At 37.7% G+C, this 25204-nt stretch overlaps 1 long non-coding RNA gene across 1 annotated transcript in view; it reads right to left on the reverse strand.

Moving 5' to 3' along the window:
• Positions 1 to 1751: 1751 nt before the first annotated feature.
• Positions 1752 to 25204, reverse strand: part of LOC146397726 (uncharacterized) — a 159436-nt gene continuing 135983 nt past the window's right edge. The window contains exon 6 of the long non-coding RNA XR_014824803.1: positions 1752 to 4065. This is a non-coding gene — a long non-coding RNA (uncharacterized LOC146397726). The remainder of the gene's footprint in view (positions 4066 to 25204) is intronic.

The raw sequence follows: 25204 nt of genomic DNA on the forward strand, positions 1-25204 counted from the left end.
TTCTGATTCAATGAGTATAGATTAATACAGAATGTGTCTGATTTGGTATTAGGGCAGTTTGTCTTCTTTTCAGTAAACTCTGTCATTTCCCTGACAGGTGAATGGTCTGGATTGGTGGAGGGACTGGGGAATGACAGACTCCTGGCTACTGGAAGCAGGAATTCAGGAAGCAAATAAGCATCTAGGGCTTCTCTCCTCTCCAAATCGTCCTTGTGCAGATGGAATTCTACTTTTAGTTAGGGATACAGCCCTTAGTAGTGACAAAGTACTACATAAATGAATGAGTCACAGAATCATAGACTGGACAGGACCTTACAGATCCTTTTATTCACGTCTACCCCTTCCTCTCTCAAGTTTTCACTTTGCAAGTGAGGAAGTAGTCCGTATACTGCATTTCTTCCACTACTGAAAGCAGAATTGAGGCCTTGCATTAGAAACACATATCCTTTAAACATGTGGTCAGACCAGACTGAATGCCTACTATACCCTGCAGAATGATTCTTGGATATGTGGCTTATATATTTGCAACTGATGAAAAAACCCTCTGCACAAATTCTCTTCCTCTAAATAGTTAAGCTTTACATATTCTTGAAACATCGGATGTGTCCCTTTAAGTGTATTCTCCCATTTATCTTAAATTTCCTAAAAATAAGAAAAAAAGATCCCCACTATGTATGGACTTCTTTGTTAGTGCCTGCCACTGTACTTCCACATGTGGCTACTGAAGAGCTCCCAACAGATTGCTCAGCTTTGCCTAATTCCTAAATCATTAAGATTCAGGCCTGGTGGTATATTAGAAACTAATTCTCTACCAGCAGGAATAAGAAAATTAGTCTGTAGCCCTATGCCAGGTGTCCCTTTTCCCCCAAGGTCTGCATCAGCACCAAGCTGAGCTTTCTTTCTATTCACACTCCCCTGTCTTCCTTCTGCATCTCCATCCCATGCTATATAACTGCTTACCCTTCTGGATCCCTTGCAACAACCCCCAAGCCCAAGCCCACTTGTCTATGGCTCAGAGTCTCCTTCTGGCTCCCCCAGATCTCCTCCTCCAGGGGCCAGGTTCTATTCCCAGCATCATTTGTCACTGGCTACTGCCCTGCTTTAACCCCACTGCACCTGCCTGACTGCACGACTCAGTTCCCTTACTTTCTACAGGGTATCAGCCAACCCCTCCTTTGTCCTCCCTTGTTTCTCTTCTGTTAAATCAGGCCTTTTGGAAACCTGTCTCAGACCTGAAGGATTCCCTATGTTACTCTGAATGTAGCAATTTGGACTTCAAACTTCCTTCCTTGGAGTTATCACAATCACTTTAGGATAATTCCTTCAAGCTTAAATTTCCTCATTTCCAGATAGCTTCTTTCTCCCACTTCTTTACTGCAGGGCACAGCATGGTTCAGGCTAAAGTTATGTAGAGGATCAGATTCTGGCCAATTTTTAGAAACAGCATAATAAATACTTGTTTGTGTCACAGTATCTCATTTCAATGGGTACAAGGCATCTTTCTGCAGGGTTAAACTTTTAGTGTCTTTGATGACTGCCTTACCAAGAAAATTAATCATCTATCTAATTTGAAACATCTAGTTTAAAAGGCACTATCAAAACATTGGCTTTGTATAGGGTCTCATAAAGATAGGAAAAAAAGTGTTTCTAATGGTATGAATTCTGTTTATGCAGAAACGCAGATATTCGGGTTGGTTATGAATGGAAGCACATGTCATATAGTACTTTGACTGGTTTCTTCTTTTACTTTCACTTTTCTTTCTTTCTTTTTTTTTTTTTTTTTGTCTTTTGAGATGCTAAGAAGAAACCCGCAGTACAAAGTCAAGACAGATTTTTTTTTTTTATAGACATCTCTATTATCAGGACTGTGCACACTAGCACACACCCCGGATCCATATATTAGCCTGCGGAGACTTCATCATATATTAGGCTGCAGCAAAAAATGTGTTTATAAAGCCATCTTGAAAATTGTCAGACAATATATCACTTGAAGGCTGTCATATAAAGTAAAACATTAAGAAGAATATTTATGGGGTTTTTGTGCTGTCCCAGCATTACAACTCCAATAAATCATTCTGCAGCATGCACCCCTCTTTCCTCTCTGCCTTTGTAAAAGTTGGGCAGACTAATAGTTGGTTGGAACTTGGAAAGTCACAAGCCTGATAGAATGCTGACTTGGAGAGTGGTGATTAAACCACCATCCTGCAGCTGCTTCTCTCCATCCTGTGAGCACCAAAAAGCCCATTTCCCCTGCATCCACTCTGCCCACTCCTTGCATGATATTAAAACTAGTTTGTTATAGGAAAATGACTGCATAAGGTAAAAAGCATTCCAGTTCCCAAATAGCACTAGAAAATTGTAAATTAAAAAGATGTCAAGTGGTACCCATCATTTTGACAATGGACTGACACCAAGCAGTTAGAGACATTACACTAGTAGTTTGAATTTAGGAAGTGCTTTTAAGTAAGTAGAGAGTTTATCTTAAAGCAGCTATGAAGCTCTCCTGCCCTTTCTGGTGCTTTCTAGTCTGTGCTGATTCCTGTGTCAGGCTCCGTGCTGGCCTTGGGGAGTGGTAAGAAGTCTAAGCAAAAGTCAGCAGGTTTTATTCTGACAGATGCCACCTTTAGAGGGGAAATGAAATATTGAATGATATTTCCAGGTGCAATTTCTAACATTCCATCCACACTGGCAACATGGTTGACATAGCATTTGAAAGTACCTTTTTTATATTTTAATTTTAGCCTATATTGTATATTGTGAAGTTGCTCCTGGGTACTAAGTTAGCCAGGAATGCTAATATATTCATAATTTAGAAGGAAAAGGAAAGGCAATAGATGTGGGTTTGAGTACCATTAATATTCAGGCCAGAGCTTTCACAATGGGGACCCCTGGATGATGTGACCAGGGAGCTACCAATCCAGGAGGGGAGGCTCTGCCCAGCTACCAGCTTCATTTGTATTTTGTCTCTGTACATGAAGCCTTGAAAAAGGGGGAAATGATAAGTACCTCTAGGCTTTTATTTTCTTACTCTTTTTCCATGGGTAGTTGTTCACTTATATAGGGATGAAAATGAATATCCCTCTCCTGTTTGAAAATCTCGTATGTTCTTATCAAGGTTGCTCAAATAGCAGGTACAAAAAAACCCCAAAATGTCACTGCAAGAGCAAAATAAAGAAATTAGCACCACGTGTAAAATGTGGCTAAATGTGACTATCCCCTCCTTATATTTTACTCTTTCATTTAAGGAAGACACACATAAATAAATAGTATTTTTCTGTAATGTTGTGCATGAACATTGTGAAATCCAAGCCACAGATTTGCAATGAGGACATATTACAACTAATATATAAGGCAGTATAGTGAGCATGGCCTATTCTGCCCTGATCCCGCATAAAAATTGTATGTGTATTTCTAATTGCTGCTTAATATGCTTACTTCCTCAATCAAAACACCTGCCCTGAATCTCCAAGTTTCCCCTAATTAAAAGCTGCTTCTTTTTTTAAAAAGTACCATGTATTTCAAACCCAGTGTGATTCCTTAGATCCTACTGTAAATTTAGATAAATGAATAGTAATATCAGATTCATCAACATTTACCTTAAGAAACACATCGGCACAACAGAATTTGCATATGCAATTAAAGCTGTTCAAATAATTTGGGTTTTCATGCATTTCCTTAATTTAGGGCCTCCTAACCCAGAGGCCAGATTTGTGACCTCAGAGAATTTCTTTGGGTTTTCTGAGTTTGGGAATTCGTAAAATAAAAATCTGGTAACAAGACAAGTACTTTTACTCCCACATTATTGTAGAAAATTGTATAATGAATCTGGCTATATTATTGTGTCACAGTTTTATCCTCACAGACTCTCTCTCTAGTCTGTGAAGTTCTTGAAGGCAAAAGAGCATGTATATACATTACCCGCACCTACCTTAGTGATTGGCATATTATTCAATAAGTGATCAGATTACTGAATTACCTTAGGTTTTACAGACTTAGGATCAAAAATGGATCTGCCATGTATGTTCCATGACCTCAAGTAGGCTTATTGTACATTGGTTTTAGCATCTGAAAAAAAAAAATGAGGGAGACAAAGAGCTATTTCTAAGGGTAATTTTGAAATTTACATAAAAATAACTTACATTAAAAGTGCTAATTTGAAATATGTAACTTCTTCCTCCCTATCCCACCTTCTACATTAATATGGTAGAAGCTGGAATTGAAGTCTAAGGAAGAGAAACTTGCTAATATAGGACTCCCCGTTCTTTCCAGCAAACAACCTTTGTTTTTGTTTGTTTGTTTGTTTGTTTTTTGATGTGAAAGTATAAAGAGAATTTGCCTGGCATCAGAAAAGTGAGTAGGCAGAGAGAGGAGAGGAAAGAAAGGAGGAAAAATGTTGACTTGGCCTCTGGAAATTCCATGGATTGTGGGAGATGCTTGCTTTAGTACCAGTAAGTACTGTGGATGTCAGACAAATCTGTGAATCAGGAGATATGCAACTCTCCCTTACTTTGCCTCATTATGTCCAATCATTTTTTATTGATGTATAACTGACATAATCTTGTGTTAGTTTCAAGTGTACAATGTAATAATTCAATATTTGTATATATTGCAAAATGTTCACCACAATGTCTAGTTAACATCCATCATCATACACAGTTACAATTTTCTTTTTTATTTCATTATTGAATCTTGACAGTAGTTGGAGGGAACTGTTTGGAGCTAGCTGTTGGAGGCTTTGAGGAGCTCAAACTACCGTAAAGAGGACACTCTTTCTCATACAAAATAAAAACAGCTTTATTTACTTTTTCTGGTCATTAAGCAATCCCTACACATATTATACCAGTATGGATTAGGTATAGAAAAAAATATAAATCATCTCTTAAAATGGAGTTCCTGTTGTGACTCAGAAGTGACAAACCCGACTAGTATCCAGGAGAACCCAAGTTTGATCCCTGGCCCCACTTAGTGCGTTAGGGATCCAGGGTTGCCGTGAGCTACAGTGTAGATTGCAGATGAAGCTCAGATCTAGCATTGCTGTGCCTGTGGCATAGGCCAGCAGCTTCAGCTCTGATTTGACCCCTAGCCTGGGAATTTCCATATGCCACGGGTATGGCCCTAAAAACAAAACAAAACAAAAAAACACTCTTATAAGACCCTTCTCCAGAGATATCCACTCTTAACATGAACATTTTGAATCATGTATAGTTTCAATTTGTTTTTTGCTAATATAGAAGAAAACTGAATTGTATAACATATTTTACTCTCACTTTTTAAAATAAATATATTATGAAGAGATTTCTACATCAGCAAAGATAGACCTACACCATCATTTTTAGTGACTGCATAGCTTTCTATTGTGTGTTAATATCATTATTTTTTTCAACCATGTCCTTATTAATGAGAATTTTGGTTACTTTAAGTTTTACATTTTGGCAAACAACACTCAGGAACCTTCTTAAAAATATAATTTTAATATTAATCTGATTATATTCTCATATATAATTTCATATTATATCCTTCATTGAATTTTTTGTGTCTAAGAGAGCCCATATTTAGAATTATGATTCATTTTGCCATACTGCCTGATATTTGAACCATTTTTTTTCTTTCCACTAGGGGATTACTTAATGGGTCCTGGCACTGATATATACACACAGTGATAATGGAACACCCTTTGGTGTTTGTAAAATGCTTTCACATTCAATGAACATTTGGATCTGTGAGGTAGGAAGGACGGTTATAATATACATTGAGTAAATTGTGACAGTCCAGGACATGTGCTTCCTTGATGGTCCAACAAGTGCTGCTCCAGTTTGCCTTTCATTATCCTTTCTTCATGGAGGTAGGAAGATAACCAAGTATATTTATAGTTCATATCTATTATTTAAAAAAATCTATGCTATCTGTTTAAAGAAACTAGCTGGTGCCAATTGGCCTTTCATTTACATATAATTTGCATCTAGTTTGGTAGATGTCATTGTGTACAGAAGGAGTCTTTATTATGAAAAACATTACTTGGGGTAAAAATAACACTCAAACCTCTACAGCCAACACTGTTGAAATATTTTATTAAGGAGACTGAGCTGAACTATGCAGTCCTACCTTGCCTCTGAAGACCACCTTCCCCATAGATTTTCTTGCTTTATTAATGCTACCATTTCAAAAATGCCCATGAGACTTGATTTCTCTTTTAATACCCTGATCATAGCCTGGATAAATAACCCTTCACTTAATGCCCGTACCATAGCTAGGCAAGTCTGGACCATTCAAACAACACACTATTAAAGGCAAATCCACAGAGGGTTCACATCTTCTTGTTGTTGTGCTGTTATAGACATTTGAGAATCCAGTGCGAATCATGGATTCTCTTACTGATTAAACTACACATAAACATGCTTATAAAAAGTCTGTATATTAATAAAATTCATGGATTTTCCAGACTCCATACATGATCCATAAATAATAATCTTAGAATCTCTGCTGGAGATAATGTGATTTGAATAAATATATCTTACTTTCTTGGATTACTGCTTATTTCTTCAAAAAAATTGTTCTTCCATCTTTTCTTCACCTTAGTAGCCAGTATCCAACACCATATTCCTATACACGTAGACTCTCTAAAGTACAGATCAAGACAGACCAACACATATTATGAGCAAATTCAGACCCCCTCCCCAATAGTTAATTGTTTCTTCCCTGACCTCCCCATCCACCAATGCCCCGGGTCTACACAGACATCAGAAGAATAGCCATGTTTCTATGTAATACAACCATTATAACACACATACAACAAAAAGAGACAAAGCCATACAACGCTTAGGTGAAGAAGACCTTCCAGCCTTACTCTTGCTTTTTGTTTCCTCAACCTCTTTCTAATGTTTGATGTTGTTTCCTTTTTATTTGCTGAAAGAAAGAATTTAAAGTTCTATATTATTTTGTGTATGAAAGGACTCTGACATGAAAATCTCTTTCTCTCTGTTATCTTAACCAGTTGCTAGGAGACACTAGCTAAACAACCATAAATCAATAAACTTGTGGTCTTATGTTCCCTGGATGTGGAGGGATAGTGTGTTCTTGTGCAGCAGAGAATATACTAGAGAGAGCTGGGCAAACTACTCAGAGACAAGATCTCCTAGTCTTAGCAGAGGATGAAAGAGGACAGAATAACAAAGATGACTGTCTGAAGAAGGAACTTCTGAGGTGAGATAGAAAACAGATTTGATGCAGAACTTAAGATGAGAGTTGGTAGTAAAGAAATTGCTCTCTATAAAGCCATGTAAAAGTTTCATGAGAAGATGAGTGAGGTTTTCAGTTGAGAGCATCTTAAGAAGATGCTTTTCAGTCCAAATTGTGGTGCCACGAAGGAATGCTTCTGTTTCATTTGGTAATTTAGAGGAGCCACTTCCCTCAATTTCCCTATTGAAGTCCAGTGAAAATTTGCTCATTTCTACCTCTGAAAAAATAAACAAGTTGTTTGCTGGGGCTTGAAGTGTGGGCTCTCTTTTTAACGCCCTATAGTTCTAGGGCTAAGTTCAAGGAGGTTTTTATCTCCATAGTGGGATTTAGGAGCAATAGAAGGACTATACTGCTTCTCATTCTTTTGTGCTCACTCATTGTCTATGCCTGAGTGTCCTCAATCATAGATTTGTTTGCCTATTAAAATACTGTAAAACATGTTAAGTACACACTATTTGGAAGGAGAGGAGGAAGTAAAAGGAAAGCAAAGAAGGGAGGGAGGAAGAGTGGGAGGGAGGAAGGGAAGGTGGGAGGAAATATGGACCCAGGTAAAAGGTAATGCTCAGTCTTACCAGCAAATACCTTAGAGGAATTAGTTGCTATAGTCTGTGCATGGGCCTCAGCAAGGTGGATGTGCAGATGAGGGTTGAGACTCTGAGAGGGGAAATAGGTTACTTACTTCAGCAATTTTGCCAGAGGTCAATCAGGCCAGACCTCTAAGGATCATATAAAGAAGTCTGAGAAGCCAAAAAATGAATTAAGATGTCCAACTTGGGAGGCCAGTTTGGGCTGGTCACTTATTCTGGTGTAGTACTGTGCCCTGCAGGTCTGGTCTCCACAGGCACATTCCACCCCAGTGATCCCTCAGTTATTAATATTTTTAACTCTATGATTTTTCAGTAGTTCAAGTTCTTGAATAGCATTTTTTTTCTAAACTACCCCATACAAGACCCCATTGACATACAAATAGTAATGAGCAGAGCATTTTTCACAATTGTCTTGATGCAAAGGGTGACTGCTTTGTCTTTCTTGCATTTTCAGTGACAGTTTCATAAATGCCTATCTGGGCTTGCTGACTTCCACTGACTTCAGCACCTGGATTTACTTAACTCTCAGCCCCAGGAAATTTCCACGTTGCACTACAGGGTTAGGGAGAAGTATAATTTAAGCACTATAACCTTGAGAGAGGGTTGCATTTTAGCTGTGATGATGCACTAACATTTTAACTTTGGCAGGTTACTTCCCTGATCTGAAACTGAATTTCTCCATCTGTACAAGAAAAAAAATTCATTCATTTTTACTAAGCAGTGGCTTGCTAAGGACCTAACTCCACTGGGCACTGGGAGTCTAGAAAATCCTAAATTCCTTTTCTGGTCTATAATTCTAAGGCTTTGCTTTTCAGTCCAGGGCAGGCTTAATCACTGAGTCCAGCTTGCTGCTGCTGATCATGATGTAGTCTCTGTATATAGTACAAGGTTCCTCATTTCACAATGAGGCTCTATAGCCAACCCTCTCAAAGACTGGATTTTCTCTATTTAATTCCTAGCACCACCACCCCACCCCCCACCCCATGATCATTGCTGCTCTTCCCTGACCTCCTAGCCCCTACTTATTAGCTGCTATTGAAAATTTTTTTCTTGCTCACCCTCCCCCCTACCTTTAAAAAACAAACAACAGTGACAAAAACAAAACACTTTGGCTTATAGCCCAGAGTTCTTGAGAGCTGTATCCTGCATTCTCTGTGGATTGCTTAGTGTCATGATTCCTGAATGGTCATCCTTCCAGTAACCCACTCAACCTGAATTCCATGCTATAGTGAGGCTCCACGAAGCACACGTGGTGGTGGCTTTCTCTCAACAGAATGATGCTACCACATTTGAATCCCAGTTCTAACAGAACTCTGATTAAATACACCACCCAAAAAGTAGAAAATGCTTATGGCAAATCTTCAGGAACATGCAGCATACTTTGGTGGGTTTGTGTTTGCTGCTTATTTAAATAAAAATTCCAAACCACAAGCACTCCCTATTCTGGCTGGAGACAAACCAAAAGGGGAACAGAGCACCACATTTCTATGGTTGCATCAACTCCTTTTCTCTGTTTTATTTTTGATTCTCTGTCAAATATCTGCCTTCTCTCCTCCTAAGCATTGCTTTTCTTTGGAGCTTTGGTTTTAGAAACATGCACACATATATATGCAATTAAATGCAGGCTTTGACTTTTCGCCTGGGAAACTGGAAGGATAAGGTGAGCTAAGCTTTTAATTACAAGTACCCATTCTGGGAGGCAGGGAGTTTGAGCTTCCAACAGCCACTGCTGCTCAGTCTAATCCCATCTTTCAGGGAAGAAAAAGAAAAAGCCCACATGTATCTATGTACAAAAATGTTGACTTAATATATTCGATACATTTTTTTATATTTGTTAAAGTAAACTCTGCTTAAAAACCAGAGGAAAAAAAAATACTATCATTGTTAAGGTGAAAGCTTAATGTACCTATGATTTCTTGATTCTTCTTAGATTTTGGCATTGTCCTGTTTCTTCTTGGTTTAAGGTTATCTCATGCTATGTACAGAAATGCTGGTATTTTGTACTTTTATAACTGCTTTCATCCAAAATCCCGTAACTCTTCACACATACTAATTACTATCATCTAATGTCATTGGAAATTGTTAAATATGCTCCAAAGAGGTTAAACACTTTAAATCCCAATTTACAAATTAAAAACTAGGATGTGGAAAAGCTGAGCTGCATTTGGGGATTTAAATAGGGTTTTGGTTGAAACAACTAGAAATGACAGCTGTCAACCCAGTCCCCTAGTCCTCAAACTCATTTGATATCCTGCACTTCTTGAATTATTATACGTGTAGGAAGACAGGTTGCCATTGTGAATTCAGACACCGAAGATCTCTTTTCCACCAAATAATGTATAGTACCTAAAAATATCATTGTAGAGTAGTAGCACATTTCCAGGTCAAACTTTAAAATATTTCTTTCTTATTGAGGTCATCTTTTCAAACCAGGGGTTGTAAATAGTGTAGTTATTCCTTCCTTCTTTAGCAATTTCTAGATATCTATCAATTGGATTCAGTTTTGTAATTTAAAAAAGAGATTCACATTAAGTATAGGCATGTATATATGTATAGGTATGTATATACATGTTTACATATCATAAGTATGTATATCATATAAATATATACATGCACACATAAGTAAAAACAAATTATTCCCACTTAAAATCTTGCTATGAGGAACAAAGGGTGAGAGTGTGTTATATAACTATGTGTTGATATACTTCTAGTATTGCCTTCTTATTTCTAAAGAACCGTCTGTATTTAGAGTTTTGGTGAAGGAGAGGATGTAGCATCTCTTCCTATGAGCTAATAGTCTAACTTCATCTCTGTATTTACCTTATTATGTTTTCCTCTCAAAAACTATTAAGCAAGAGGTGCTTCAAAGACCATATTGCAAGCAGGTATACATAGACCAGAAAGTACATCTAAAGAATGATGCTGATCTTAAAATATATAGTAGGTGGCAAGAAATTTATTTGGGCTTTCATAGGCAAGATGTAAGTAGATGTGACATTAAGAGATATCGGAGTAGATGTTTAGAAAGTGAGAGTAAGACTATAAAATATGTTCTATTGATAGAGAAATTAGAAGACTGCCATTGGCATGATTTAATTTTGACTGGGATTGCAAAGAAACCTTGCCAATGCAACAGGGAAGCACTGTCTCCTTTTCTTCTGAGCTGTGTCCTAGAACATTAGAGCCTTGATGTCTGAATCCAAGAGCCATGTTTCCTACGTGGATATGAATCAAACAGTATTTTTAGATGACTCCTTTGGAAGTGGGTGACATGAAGTACAAGAAGAAATATTAGTTGTTGAGTAGGTGAGAGGCCAATAAAACATTTCATTTAGCTGCCAGTACTCTTCATGCTTGTCAGATAATTGGAGCAATTTATTTCCTTTTCACAAACATCCATTTATTAGAACTGATTTTCTTAATTTTTGAATCCTCCCAAGTATCCTTCCAGCGTGAATTGATGATGCGACTTCTCAACCAACAATTTTCCCTCAAAATTTACTTTGGGTTAAAAGATGATCTTGGGTTTTAAGTTCTCTAATTCTAAACATGGAATGCCTTCTCTAAATTGAACTGATTCCTGCCCAGTCCAATGTTAGAAAATTCTAAAAGTTTTGTTACAATTCTATACTATGTTTTGTCACATGTTTACAGGCACAAATTTCCTACAACCTGGAACCCGAGAATGCCAGTGTTCAGGTTTCCGGGATCCTGTCTGATAACTGGATTATTTGGACATAGGCTATATATGAAGATTAATGTGAATTTGATAAGCTGATGTCTATGCTTATATATTCTCTATACATCTCTATATATGTATCTTTATGATACCAGTTAATAGATGTAAAGCACTTAAAAAGAGTTCCTTGCCCATCATAACTGTTTAATAACAGTTAGCTGTTGCTGCTTTTGTTGTTATTGTTGTTACATTTGTCCTTTTATTGAAGTTGTTACATACCATAACCTTCCCAAGGAAGCATGAACCATAGTTTGAAGGGAATCCACATTATTAGCAACTCTTAGATTGGTGCATCACACACTGACAGACATCCTAACTACCACTCCCCCAGGCAGGTCTCACTTCACAGGCTGGCATCTTCTACTCTAGAAGGTTCCTCCATGATTGACAGCTCCATTTCTGATGCTGTCTCCTAAGGAGCAGCTACAGGCCATTCAGAATGTGAGCCAATATGTATAACCCTCTACTGATCTTTGAACAAGCACTGTCTGTGGAGGATACATTTTTAGTCTGGCCAGGTATTAGCCAGATTCAGAATAGGCAGCCAGGAGACATTCTGGTGATACACACCTGGGACCTTTGGCTTGATGAGGCCCAAAGCTAGACCTGGAGCATCTGATACTGTCTCAGAGCTTCAGGTCCACATGAGAGCAGGCCTGTATCTCAAGTTAATCACCGTTCTGATTTGTGTTTGGAGAAAAGCGAAATTACATCTGGTTTGGAACTTTGTACCAGAATGAGCTGTGAGTCATATTCCACAAGCCCAGGGTTATTATCTATTATCACACATAGCAAGCAGTAACCTCTCCATCTTGTCAGTGCCTATGCAGCATCTTCCCTAATTTTTTCTCATCATTGCAGTTCATCTCTCCAGTCTCCAGCCTAGGCAGTTTATCCTACCTGTTACCATCATCATCTATCCTAAGAGTATGCATTGTTAACAATTGAATTCTAACTGCCAGATTCCTTAAATCTCCACAAATAAACAGCATTGCATGGATATTTGGATCATAGACTTTGGAATCATTTGACATGGCTTTATGTCCCTTCTCTAGCTTGCTGGTTAGTTGATCTTGGGCAGATTTTTTCACCTCTCTGAGCCTTCCTTTCATTGACCATAAAATGATATTAATTACTACTTTATGGGATTTCTGTGAGGATGAAAAACAGTGGTATATGTAAAGAGTATGGCACATAGTTTTGTTAAATGAGTAAATGAAATGAATATACAAACTATGTATCTAATATGTTGGTATGGATGAGTGCTCAAAATATCTTAGCTATTAGTCATATTTTCTTTCCTTCTTTTTTTTTTTTTTTTGGTCTTTTTGTCTTTTTAGGGCCATACTTGCAGCATATGGGGGTTACCAGGCTAGGGGGTCTAATAGGAGCTGTTGCTGCCGGCCTACGCCAGAGCCACAGCAACTCCAGATCTGAGCTGTGTCTGTGACCTACACCACAGCTCACAGCAATGCTGGATCCTTAACCCACTGAGCAAGGCCAGGGATCAAACATGCAACCTCATGGTTCCTAGTCCAGTTCGTTTCCACTGCGCCACGATGGGAACTCCCATATTTTCTTCTTAGCCTTTTCATCTTCTTATTGGTTCTTCAGCTTCTCCTTTCCTTTTCTAGGCTCTTTGGGATAGAATAATTAAGGATCATCTGTGTCCTCTGGCCATGGGGTGTGGTAAGGCATTGGGGTAGGAAGAGAAGTATAATAATTCCCAAATTATTATGGGAATTCTGAGTAGGGAGAAACTGATTCTGCCTTGGGAGGGAGTGTCAAAGAGGAATTCACACAGCAGGTAACATCTGAGCTAACATGTGAATGACTGAAACTGATTGCTTAATGATAAAGAATAAAGGAAAGAGAGAAAGACAGGAAATGTGATCACAGCCAAATATATTTGACCTGCCATCACCTGTCAGGAAGTAAGAGTGAGGTCAGCAAAACAGTAACTATGTGCTGAGACTTGATATAAGAGAAGCATTTGTTGGGAATAATTGGGTTACATATTCACTCACTCTTTCTTGATTCTGAAAGAGCCCTCTAAGTGAGCAAGCAGAAGGCTGGCAGTTAAATTCTTACTTTTGTTGTTGTTGTAAGATATTTATAAAATCTGTAACAAAATAGATTTTTCTCTCAAGAAGCACATTCTTCTGAGTCAGAGATAAGGTGGTTTGCCGTCTTACTTTGGAGGCCCTGCCCCCCAGTCTCCCAGCATACCAACAAATCTCTCCACATCTGATACATTGGTTGAATCATAAATAAAAATAGCAGTGAAAGGATAAACATTTCTCTTTCTGAATATTAATCATGACTAACCAGAAGTCATTTCACTTTTTAAAAAAACATAGGAAAAAATTCTTTCTTGACAATTCAGTTGCTCATGCTCACATGCATATCATTTCCAAGAGCATTACAAGAGCCAGAGCAGTTCGTATAAGACTCAGAGGAGAGATTAGCAGCACTCCATTCTGGGAAAATCGCTATGGCGATCACTTGTCACTCCATATAAATCCTATTGGTCCACTTGTCCCCATTTCAGCTCGGACTTAACTTACACTTGAGAAATCACTCTTTATCCTTTCCTCTTCTAGAATTCACTTTTTTCATCTGACTGGCTGCCAATTTACCCTGACTATCCTATTACCCTCCTTCAGGCTCTCCTTCATTCTCTTCCCTAAAGGCAAAATAAATTTTTTTTAGTATTTGTATATAAAACTAAAATATCCAGAGCACCTATACTGTTGTATTGAACAGAATGCTTCATATGAGACAAAGCCTAAGCAAGGTACTCAAGACGGACTAGAATGAGTAAAACATCACTGGATCGCTCCTAAAAAGGTTCTTATCTATAGAATATTTAGAAATGTTATAATTAAACTTGGCAAGAGTCATCCTGCCCAAGGTTTGTATTTGGATTTTGAAATAAAATTCTAACCACAGTTCCCATTATGACTCAGCAGTTACAAACCCAACAAGTACCATGAGGTGAGGGTTCGATCCCTGGCCTCACTCAGTGGGTTAAATATCTGGCATTGCCATGAGCTGTGGTGTAGGTAGCAGATGCAGCTTGGATCTGGTATTGCAGTGGCTGTGGTGTAGGCCAGCGGTTGCAGCTCCAATTCAGGCCCTAGCCTGGGAACCACCATATGCTCCAAATGTGGCTCTAAAACAAAACAAAACAAAACAGAACAAAGAAACCAAACCTGTAACCTAGATATTATCTTAGGAAAGAGATGTTGTCTTTTTCATTTCCAATATTTTTGGCTCCACCATTTTCTGTCTTTTTGTATCTTTTTGAAAATATTTATCTTGCTATACAGTTACCCATATCCACAGGTTCTACATTCATGATTCAACCAATTAGGAGCCACAAATATTTGGCAAAAGAATCCAGGTAGTTCAAAAGGCAAAGCTATTATCACAGCATTTACATTGTATTTATAACTATTTACACAGCAATTACATTGTATTAGGTATTATAAGTACTCTAGAGATTATTTAAAATATATGAGAGGATTAAGTTCCCATTGTGGCTCAGCCATAACAAACCCAACTAGTATCCATGAGGACCAGAGTTTGATCCCTGGCCCCATCAGTGCATTAAGGATCCACCATTGCCCTGAGTTGTGGTGTGGGTTGCAAACTCAACTCAGATCTGGCTTTGCTGTGACTGTGGTGTAGGCTGGCAGCTGCAGCTCCAATTCAATCTGGTAACTTCCACAGCCGTGGGTGTGGTCCTAAAAAAAATTAAATAAAGACAAAAATAAATAAATAAATAAATTTTATGAGAGGATGTGCATAGGTTGTATGCAAATACTCTGCCATGTTATGTAAGGGACTTAATCATCAATGGATTTTCGTATCACCAAGGGTCCTGGAATTGATCCCCTGTGGATACCAAAGGAGAATTATACTCTAAAAACGATTCATTTTTTGGCTGTCATTTGTCAGCTCCTCTCTCATGTGACTGTATGACTACCCTATATATCTATACATTAATTCTTCATGAAACTTTGACCTTTAAAATAATTCTGTGATTAAAAAAAAAAACAGACCTCCACATTCAGCACCAAGATGAATATTGGATGTATAATGAGATCTCAGTGTCAGTTGGATGAATGAATGAATGAATGAATGAAAATTAACAGCCAGGAATGCTAAGACCTATGACAAAGTGGAGTTGTAGTAGATCCTCTTTTTATGTCCTTTATGTATTTCTACATATATGTTTTTTGGAGTGGGGAGCGGATTGTTTGTCTGTAAAGAAACTACAAAAAGTGTTTTGACTATGGAGTTCCCATCGTGGCTCAGGGGTCAACGAATCTGACTAGGAACCATGAGGTTGCAGGTTCGATCCCTGGCCTTGCAGGGTTCAGTGGGTTAAGGATTCAGTGTTGCTGTGAGCTGTGGTGTAGGTCGCAGACACGGCTCGAATCCCGAGTTGCTGTGGCTGTGGTGTAAGCCAGCAGCTACAGCTCCGATTAGACCCCTAGCCTGGGAACCTCCATATGCCATGGGTATGCCCTAGGGGGAAAAAAAAGACAGAAGTATTTTGACTAATGCCTTAGTAAGTTTGCTGGTACAGGAAACTTACCAGGAAGTAACTCACAATTTCAGGCCCCAAATGGTTAAACTACTAATGACCCCTGAGTTTATTTTCAGATGGTTATAGAATACAACTTTACATTTGAAATACAATTGCCACTGCCTTCTTTACTCTTTTTAAAAATGAATCCCTTTGAAATAGATGAGCAGCATTCTGCACAGCCTCCTTGTGAAAGATGGTCTTTTCCTAAATTTCTGCAACAAAAAGTTTCCTGCACTAGTTTGCCACAGATAACCCTAATTCCACCTTGCAGTCAAGGAATAATCCCCTGATCAAAATATTAAGAGGAGTGGCACTAGCTTCCATTATCAGGTCTTAACAGCTTAGCCTGGATCTATTCATCATAACCTGGGATTTCCTTCCAACCAAGGACACAGGAGACATAAACTTTAGTGGGTTGACATGTGAAAAGATAGATTGAGTTTTATGTATTTAGGTACAAACAAGCCAGTGTATTAGACTTGAAGTGAGGACTGGGTGTGGAAATGCAAACTCAAATTTATTTAGAACAGAGGATGGATGGGTTGGGTGACCTGAAGAGTGAAAAAGTCTTAAAAGCGGTTGTTCAAACAGAAAGAGGGAACTATGAAGATACCCATTTTGTCTAGGGCTGAACATAAACACTTTGGTAAGGTGAATTACACTTGTACTGTACATATTAATAAGATAAATATGTTCTCACCTGCAAATGATAGCTTGTTGAAAATGAATAATATCTTCTTCTAGGCAATAATTTCTACTGATTTACTATTAAGACAGCATTCCTGAGTAGGCATGATTTGTATCCTACATGACAGATAATCTTTCCTTTCTGTCTCTGAGAATATACAGAGCACTCTTTACAAAGACAGAGTCAAATAGAGCAGGACTGACTTCTGAAATCTTTGAGTTCTCGGCTAATATTTAGTTCTTCCTTAACTGGAAAAACTGTCCCCTTTTTTTCAATTCAGGGGTTTTTTCTTAATATTTTCTACCCTCTTGAAATAAAGAAGCCTTTTAAACTATGTTAGAAAGGAAATTTTAACTCTATTATGAAACTTTTGCCGTAACCCAGATGTCAAATGGCAGGTATTTATTGATCATCTAAGTGTATCCCTGGGCATTGGCTAAACCACAAGATTTTGTAATCTACTAGTGTGAAGTAAACCAAAAATGAAGACCAGAGGAAGTCTATTTACCTTAGACTCTTTAATTGTAGAATAACTATGGAAGGGAAGAGCTCTCAAAAGAAATTCCTCTTTAAAGTACACATGATAGATCTTTTTAATGATGTTATGATTCTTACCTGTGAGTCCCTTATGCTGTTTGGTTCTATAGTTCTGTTCCACTTTGGCCCTAAAGGTTTCCTTATCTTTTTCAGTGTCCTGATGTACACACCACTTTAAACATAATCAGACTATTACTGCCCTGACTTTTCATGACTTGTCCTCTCTCCTTGGTATCACCTCCACTTGGTATCACCTTATTTTCCCCATGCCCCAACACATGTTTTCTCCTTGAGCTCATTTATGTGTTTCCTGGCTAATGTCCCCAGGGCTCTGTCTTTTGACTAATGACATTTAAACTCAAAGCCAAGAAGTCAATAAGGTTAGAAGTTCCTCTTTCAAATCTTCCTCCATCCTTTTTTCTTCAGATTGGGCTGTACTTTTTCCACAATTTATTCTAAATTAAACTTCTTTTCAAGCATGGATTTTATAAGAATTCCTCATTTCCTAAATCTGCTATTTCCCAAATCCTTAAGCCAAGTGTTCCTTGTCAGTTCATTGATTCTGGCTTAAGAGTAGAGAAAAAGAAAAGTAGAGTAGTACTTGTTCTACTCTCTCACTTTGTGAAAAAAGACATATCCTGTGCCAGATTTTTTTTTTAAACTGTTTCTACCGATAAAAGCTTATAAGGATTCTGAAGTTAGAATTATGTCACATCAGAAGGTGCCATCAGTGCATTTTTGAGATACTTATATATGCTAGAGATTTCCCTCATCACCATTCACAATGAAAATAATTTGTTATTAAAGACCAAATCTGGAGTTCCCACTGTGGCTCAGAGGAAGCAAATCCAACTAGTATCCATGAGGATTCGGGTTCTATCCTTCGCCATGCTCCACTGGATTAAGGATCTGGCATTGCAGTGAGCTGAGGTGTAGGTCACAGATGCAGCTCGGATCATGAGTTGATGTGGCTGTGGTGTAGGCCGGCAGATGTAGTTCCAATTAAATCCCTAGCCGGGGAACCTCCCTATGCCCCAGGTGGGGCCCTAAAAAGAAAAGAAAAAAAATTTAAAAAAAAAAGACCAAATCTATGACTCTAGCTAAAGTAGATTAGTTATTAAATAAATATCAAAACCACTGAAGGAAATAGTATTAGCTGGTATTACCTTCAAGGGATTATCATGGCCAGAATCCCAGGGATAGCCTTAGGTTTCTCATTGTATTTCTCAAATGAGATAATGGAAGTATGGTTTAGAGTATAGAAAGTACTCTGTAAACCTTGGTTTCTCTTCTCATTTGTTTTGTTTTGTCTTGTCTTTTTAGGGCAGCACCCCTGGCATATGGAGGTTCCCAGGCTAGGGGTCTAACTGGAGCTGTAGCCGCTGGCCTATGCCACAGCCACAGAAATATGGGATCCAAGCCGCATCTGCAACCTAAACTTCAGCTCACAGCAATGCCAGATCCTTCCCTGCTGAGCCAGGCCAGGAATTGAACCTGCATCCTCATGGATGCTAGTTAGATTTGTTTCTGCTCAGCCATGATAGGAACTCCCTTTTTTTTTTTTTTTTTTTTTTTTTTTTTTTTTTTGGCTGAGCCCATGGCATGCAGAAGTTCCTGGGCCTGAGATAGAACCCATGCCACAGCAGTGACAACACCAAATCTTTAACTGCTAGGTCACCAGGGAACTCCTCATTTTTTAAAAAAAATATATAGCTTCTTTATATCCTTGGTTACTTCCCCCCTCACCCTCTTGCTCTCTCTCTCTGTATGTGTATACATATACATACAGAAAGAGAGAGATAATAATAAAATTTTTAATGCTTAAAATTTACTTAAGTATTTGTATTTAAGGTATCATAATTTTGCTTTGAAATCTGAGGATATTTAATGATGTACATATGGCATATGATATGGCTTTATGAATTTCAAACTTAAAGGTGAGTATGATCTAGATTACATGATGAAATAGGTAACAGGGGGCACTAAATCTCAAGCATTAAGGTCCCACAATGCACAATAATTTCCAGTAACAATTCTGACTTAGATGCTAGTAGACCTAGGCCTTTTCCCTACATGCCTTTGACTTTAGAATCAAGGACAGCCTCAGCTAGAATGTATGTTGTGTATAACTTGGCAGGTCACCCAGCCTGTCTTCATTTTGGTAAAAGCTTCCTTCTAACTTTAAACTGTTGAAAACTGTGTGTGTCAGTGACTACTTTTTGCCTCCTACTATATTTACAGTGTTTCTAATTCAATCCTTACAACTTCTGGGCTGGCTTTTATTTTTGGTTGTTGAATAAACTAGAAGCATGTGAAAGAATTACTTTTGTCTCTGTTTTCACAGCATTTCTATAAACTGTTTTCATAATATCCTTTACCTACTTTCTCAAGTTCCAGTTTCATGTCTTTATCTTCAATATCTATCATCTTCCTAAGAGGCTTTCTTTTATTTTAATCACTGTTCTTGTTTTGGTCAATTATTTTGTACATTGTAACACAGAGCTGAAGTGAAAGGGACATATTTCTTGCTAAGCTCTTAAAGAAAAAAGATGGATTAGCTATACTCTAATGGTCATAATGTAATTTAGAGACTTAAAATAATACATAATTATTTTTAAAATAAAGCTTCAAATAGGCCTAAATGTACTTTCCATTGAGATCCAGAATGTTTTATTTCACTAAAATTAGCATTATTATATTGCTATTTTATGAACACGAATAAAGCTTAGATAAATTAAAAAATAAGACACCTTTTCTCAATAGCCCCACATGCTTTACAACTTCTTAATTCATTAGGACACAATTAACAGGTCTTTTAATAACACTGAATACAATCATTTGCAAGGCTATGATGAAGTAATGTATTTCTCTAACTGGAACAGTTGTAAATGTGTATGAATTTAGCTTATATAAACTTTTATCCTCACTACTACCTGATACACCATCTTTGGCAAAACTTTAGCTGCCCTATTATTAACTCCACGTTTATGGAGTGACATATTTTCATTTACTCTTTTTGTCCCTTGGCCTTGAGGTCTTTTTTTTTTTTTTTTTTCCAGATTTCATGGCCTATTTAAGGTCTTAAGAAAAGTATTTATATTGAAGGACTATTTACTCAGTAAATATTTTTTCAAGGCCTTATGGTATAAAGCACTGTTTTAGATGCTGGGAATGAAGAAGTATAAATACAAAGTTCCTACCCTAATAAGCACTCATTCTACTTAGGAGAGATATTCGGTTTTAAAAAAAGGTAGAAGTTCCTTGGTGGCCTAGCAGATAAGGACTCAGTGTTGTCACTGAAAACAAGTAAATTTTATAGTAAGTAGAATGGTGTAAAGTGCTGCAGAGTAAAGAAAGCAGTTAAAAGGATTGGGGATTCCGATGGTGGTAGTAATTTTGCAGGTGTGTGTATGTACATGATTATGTGTGTGTGTGATGTTATTTTTAATACAGTTGGCAGAAAAGTTTTCATGATAAGATGACATTTAGGTAGAACTTAAGGAAGCAGTGGAACAAATTATGAGGGTCTGCAGAAAGGCTTTCTAGAAGAAACCAGTGAGTAGAAGGGCCCAGAGCAGTGACTTTGCTTGATATGTTCAAGGAGCAGCAAGGAGGTCAGAGTGGTTAGGACAGAATGAAGGAACAGGGTAGGGCTGAAGGCAGGAAGATCATGTTCAGACCTCTAGGGCCTTTGTAGAGTGGTGAACTTTCTTACAGAGCTTCATGATCTGTCGTGTGTGTGTGTGTGTGTGTGTGTGTGTGTGTGTGTTTTCCTTCTTTCTTTTAATACTAAAGTATAATTTACAATAAATAAAATGCACTGCTTTTAAATTTTCAACTCTGAGTCTTGACAATTATGTATTTGTATATATACAAATAACTACTACCCAGAACAAGATACATCAAACCAAAATAATCACTCATGCATTTTTCCAGTCAGGTTTCCCTTTTTTGTGTTCTTGAACTTTATATAAATGGACCCATATAGTATGTACTCTTTTGTGTCTGGTGTCTCTTGCTCAATATAATGTCTATGCAGTTCATTCTTATTGTTACATAAATTGACAGTTCATTTCTTTTTACTGCCATGTAGTATTCTAATGTTTCTATATATTGTTTATAGATCCATTTTCTACCCCTTTGTTTGTACTCACTAAGAAAATCTGGCTCCACTGAAGAGTAATAAATGCAGCATGCATTTGGTGGTCTGAGTGAGAATCAGGCCTTAGTTGGAGTCGTTGTTCTACTTCTTTCTGGCTGTGTGCCCAGGCAAATTAGAAACCATCTCTGTAAAATAGGACAACATTGGTAATGACCTCAGCAGATCATTGGGTTAATTAATTAATAAGTGTAAAGAGCTTAGCTCTTGGTACAGGACACTCAATATACATGTTAGCTCTTGAGCTCTTCTTATTTTTATTATTTCTAACCAAGAAACACCACCATCTCTCCTTAGATTCAGCTTCATCTTCTCCCATTTGGAATACTCACTGCGTATTCCAAACTGGCCTCCCTGACACCTGGTGGCAAACTGTCAGTGATTCTTTCCTCTAAAATGAGAACCTGTTTTTATTCTAAGATAAAAATCCTGCAATGACTCCAATGTTACCTATACGATAAATTCCAATACACAGTGTCTGGCATTTGCAACATTATCTCACTATCCTTCTTGCTTCCCATTCCTCACGTCATGCTTGTCCACTTTCATTTCCTGTTGCTTCCTCCTGTGGTATGCTCAAGTCACACTGCAGGTTAGGCTCCATTCAGGTACTTAGCCTGTTTGCTTCTCCATCTTCGTAGTCCTAACAAATTATTGCTTCTTCGGCAAGATCCTGTGAAGCCTTTCACTTTGTATTACAAACTGTGGGCAGTTTCCTTCATGTGACCTTTCTTTGTAGTTTTCAAATGACCCAACCACAACATAAGATGAAGTCTTTATCTTAAAAGTTGGCATGATTGTTTGTTTTTGCACATGATCCTTACTTTGGAAAAAAAAAATTAGGAAGCTGCCCTCAGTAGAAGGAGCAACATTGAGTGTCTAGATGTCAATAGGAACCCAAGCAACAAAGAGCACATAAAGCATCTCTGCTGAGAGATTGATTTTTTTTTTTTTTTTTTTTTTTGTGAAATTGCATCCTGCAGCAAAAGGAGCCAACATGGCATTAGGGACTTTATGGGTGATGAACCAGTAGACTTGCACTTTTGTGGGGGAGGCTGAAAGACATTGAAGAATAGATCCACTAAATGTTCAATTTGAAGTTAGCATTTCTTGAACCTCTCCTTTGCCGCCTCCTTACATCTTCAAGAAGTTTGCTATACGCTATCCTGTGGGGGGGGGGGGGTGTAAGAAGTTCAGGAACAAACAAGAAAGGATTGATTTTCACAACAGAGACAATTCAGTATAAACTAGAGACAATGTATGTAGAAAGAGAAGCTCAGATGCAGAGGAAGGAGATACTGGGGGAAGGTTTCAGTCTCACTTTATTTAGAGTGCAGAGGTTATAGAAGGTCTTGCTGATAGCCAAGTTACAATGCTATCTATCACTATCAGGCCCTCTCACTCCTCCCTTTCTTAATGAGATCTCTCACATTCTGCTTTCAGACCAAATTTCCCTTCCTCAGGAAACCTGGCCCTGGGGCTAGGTTAAATCTCTTGGTTATATGATATCTCAGCATTTTATACTATAGCACTATGGTCCTCAAGCTAGGACAATATTCCTCCCAGGACCATTTGGCAATTTTGGAACCATATTTGATTGCACAGCTGCAGGAGATTGGGAGAGAGGAGTACAACTGGCATCTAGTGGGAGTAGAGACCTCCTGTAATATACAAAGAATTATTCATTTGAGACTGTCAATAGTGGTGAAGCTGTGAAACTGATGTACAGTCTATCATTATGTTTAGTAGGACCTAATTAACTTGTTTTGTAGCTACCTTCCCATCTAGACTATGCCCTCCATAAGGAAATATCGAGTCAGTTTTGTTCAGCAACATATTTCCACTGCCTAGGCTAGATCTTGGCACCTAGTAGATGTTCAATCGAAAGTTAATGACATTCACATATTTATTGTGTCTGTTGTATGCGTCTGTTTCTCCACTGGATTACATGCTTACTGAGGGCAGATCAAGTACCTTTCTATTAATGAGGCAACAGCATGGGGCATAGTGCCTGACATATGGTTGGTGGGTCATAGGTTTTGGTCAGAAAATGAAAAATTATACAGATTGTCTATAGTTTTCAAGAGAATGAAATTCAAAGCTAATACATACTCTCTTTTACTCTTCCCAGATCATCTTTAAACCCAACTTTTTCTACATTCTTAGGCCAAGGAAACTTAACCCTCAGGAATAATATGTCTGTAATAATAATTAGTCCAAGACTAAAAGATTTTATTTTAAGGCAGATAGAAAATCGTTTTACTTCTCTATGAAATAATGACATTCAGCCTGATTATTTCAGTAAATGAGAGAAGGAGGTAGTATTTTAAAGTCAAAGAAGGAAGCAGTCTTCCTCAGTGATCTTTTGCATGCTGGGAATTCATAATCCAGCAGGAAAGGTAGACATATAAATGCATAATCATGTTACCATGAGAAAGAGAAGAGCCTATATGGTTGATTCTCATTGCCTAGAATAGTGTCTAGTTAAGAGTAGGTACCTTCCAGATGAATTTAAAAGGACTTGGTATAAGCCTGACAATAATGAGGTTTAATCAACAGCCACTTTCACTTTTCTCCTAATGGGTAGAAACTCAGTGTGTATAAGCTTTTGTGTGTGTATACCTAACACTTCTACTAGGTCCTTCATAAAGGACGTGGCTACTATGTTCATGCAGGGATTAAGGGATCTCCATGTTACAGTGTTTTGCTGAGGCTCCATCTGGATTTGGGGAAATAAAGACAATGAAGGGAAAGAAATTTTCTTTCATTGATTTTGTCCTAGTACTCACATAGACAAACACTGCTTTCTGTGCAAACTAGACCAGCTCTCATTCCCAGACCCCATCTCATGGGGCTTCTGTTCCATCTGTTTCTGCCTCATTAAATTATTTTCCCTTCAAAATCTTACTTGCTTCTTAATATGCAACTCAAAAACTCCTTCTACCGTTAAGTCCAGTATGTCTTGCCCTCCTTGAACCAGCACTGTGTTTTGGGTACACTCGTGGCTCTTGATAACAGCTGTTTTGAATTCCATAATCTGAACACATATCCTATTTATTCAGATGAAAGGAATGCTTCATAATGTAAGAGGTATGAGCTTTGGGTCATGTAGATTTTCAGTCTCAGTCCTGGCAATTTGGCCTTTGGAAAATTATATAATTTACTTAAGACACATTTTAATCATCTGTGAAATGGAGAAAATAACATAGTGGATTAAATAATATAGCATCTATAAGAAATAAAGTTAGGTGTTAAGTAAACCTCACTGCTCTACCCTATCTTTTTCATTAGATTATAAACACCTAGTTTCTTCTTTGTAGTCTAGAATAGCACATAACAAAGTATATGCATGATGTTGTTAATTAACTTATTTTTACAACAGCTGTAGATTTATAAAAAAATTGTGAAGATCCTATAGAAAGTTCCCATTTACCTTAAACTAAATTTCATTTCCACTATACATACACCATAGTTTGAGAATTATTAAACTGTACTGTCATGAAGCACCTTTATTAACTTCCAAATTTCCTTAGGTCATCATCTTTCCCCCACCTTCCTCTGTGAGGTGGTTTTATACATTCATGATACAGTTAATTTGTTTTCTTTTCACATTCTTTTTCTATATGGGGTCCTCAACCTCATATATATATTTTTTTAA

Source organism: Sus scrofa, chromosome 13 (assembly GCF_054392235.1).
Source record: "Sus scrofa isolate SSC_HxYL_T2T_F1_AM1 chromosome 13, Sscrofa_HxYL_maternal_Yorkshire_Landrace_v2.0, whole genome shotgun sequence".
Classification (NCBI taxonomy): domain Eukaryota; kingdom Metazoa; phylum Chordata; class Mammalia; order Artiodactyla; family Suidae; genus Sus; species Sus scrofa.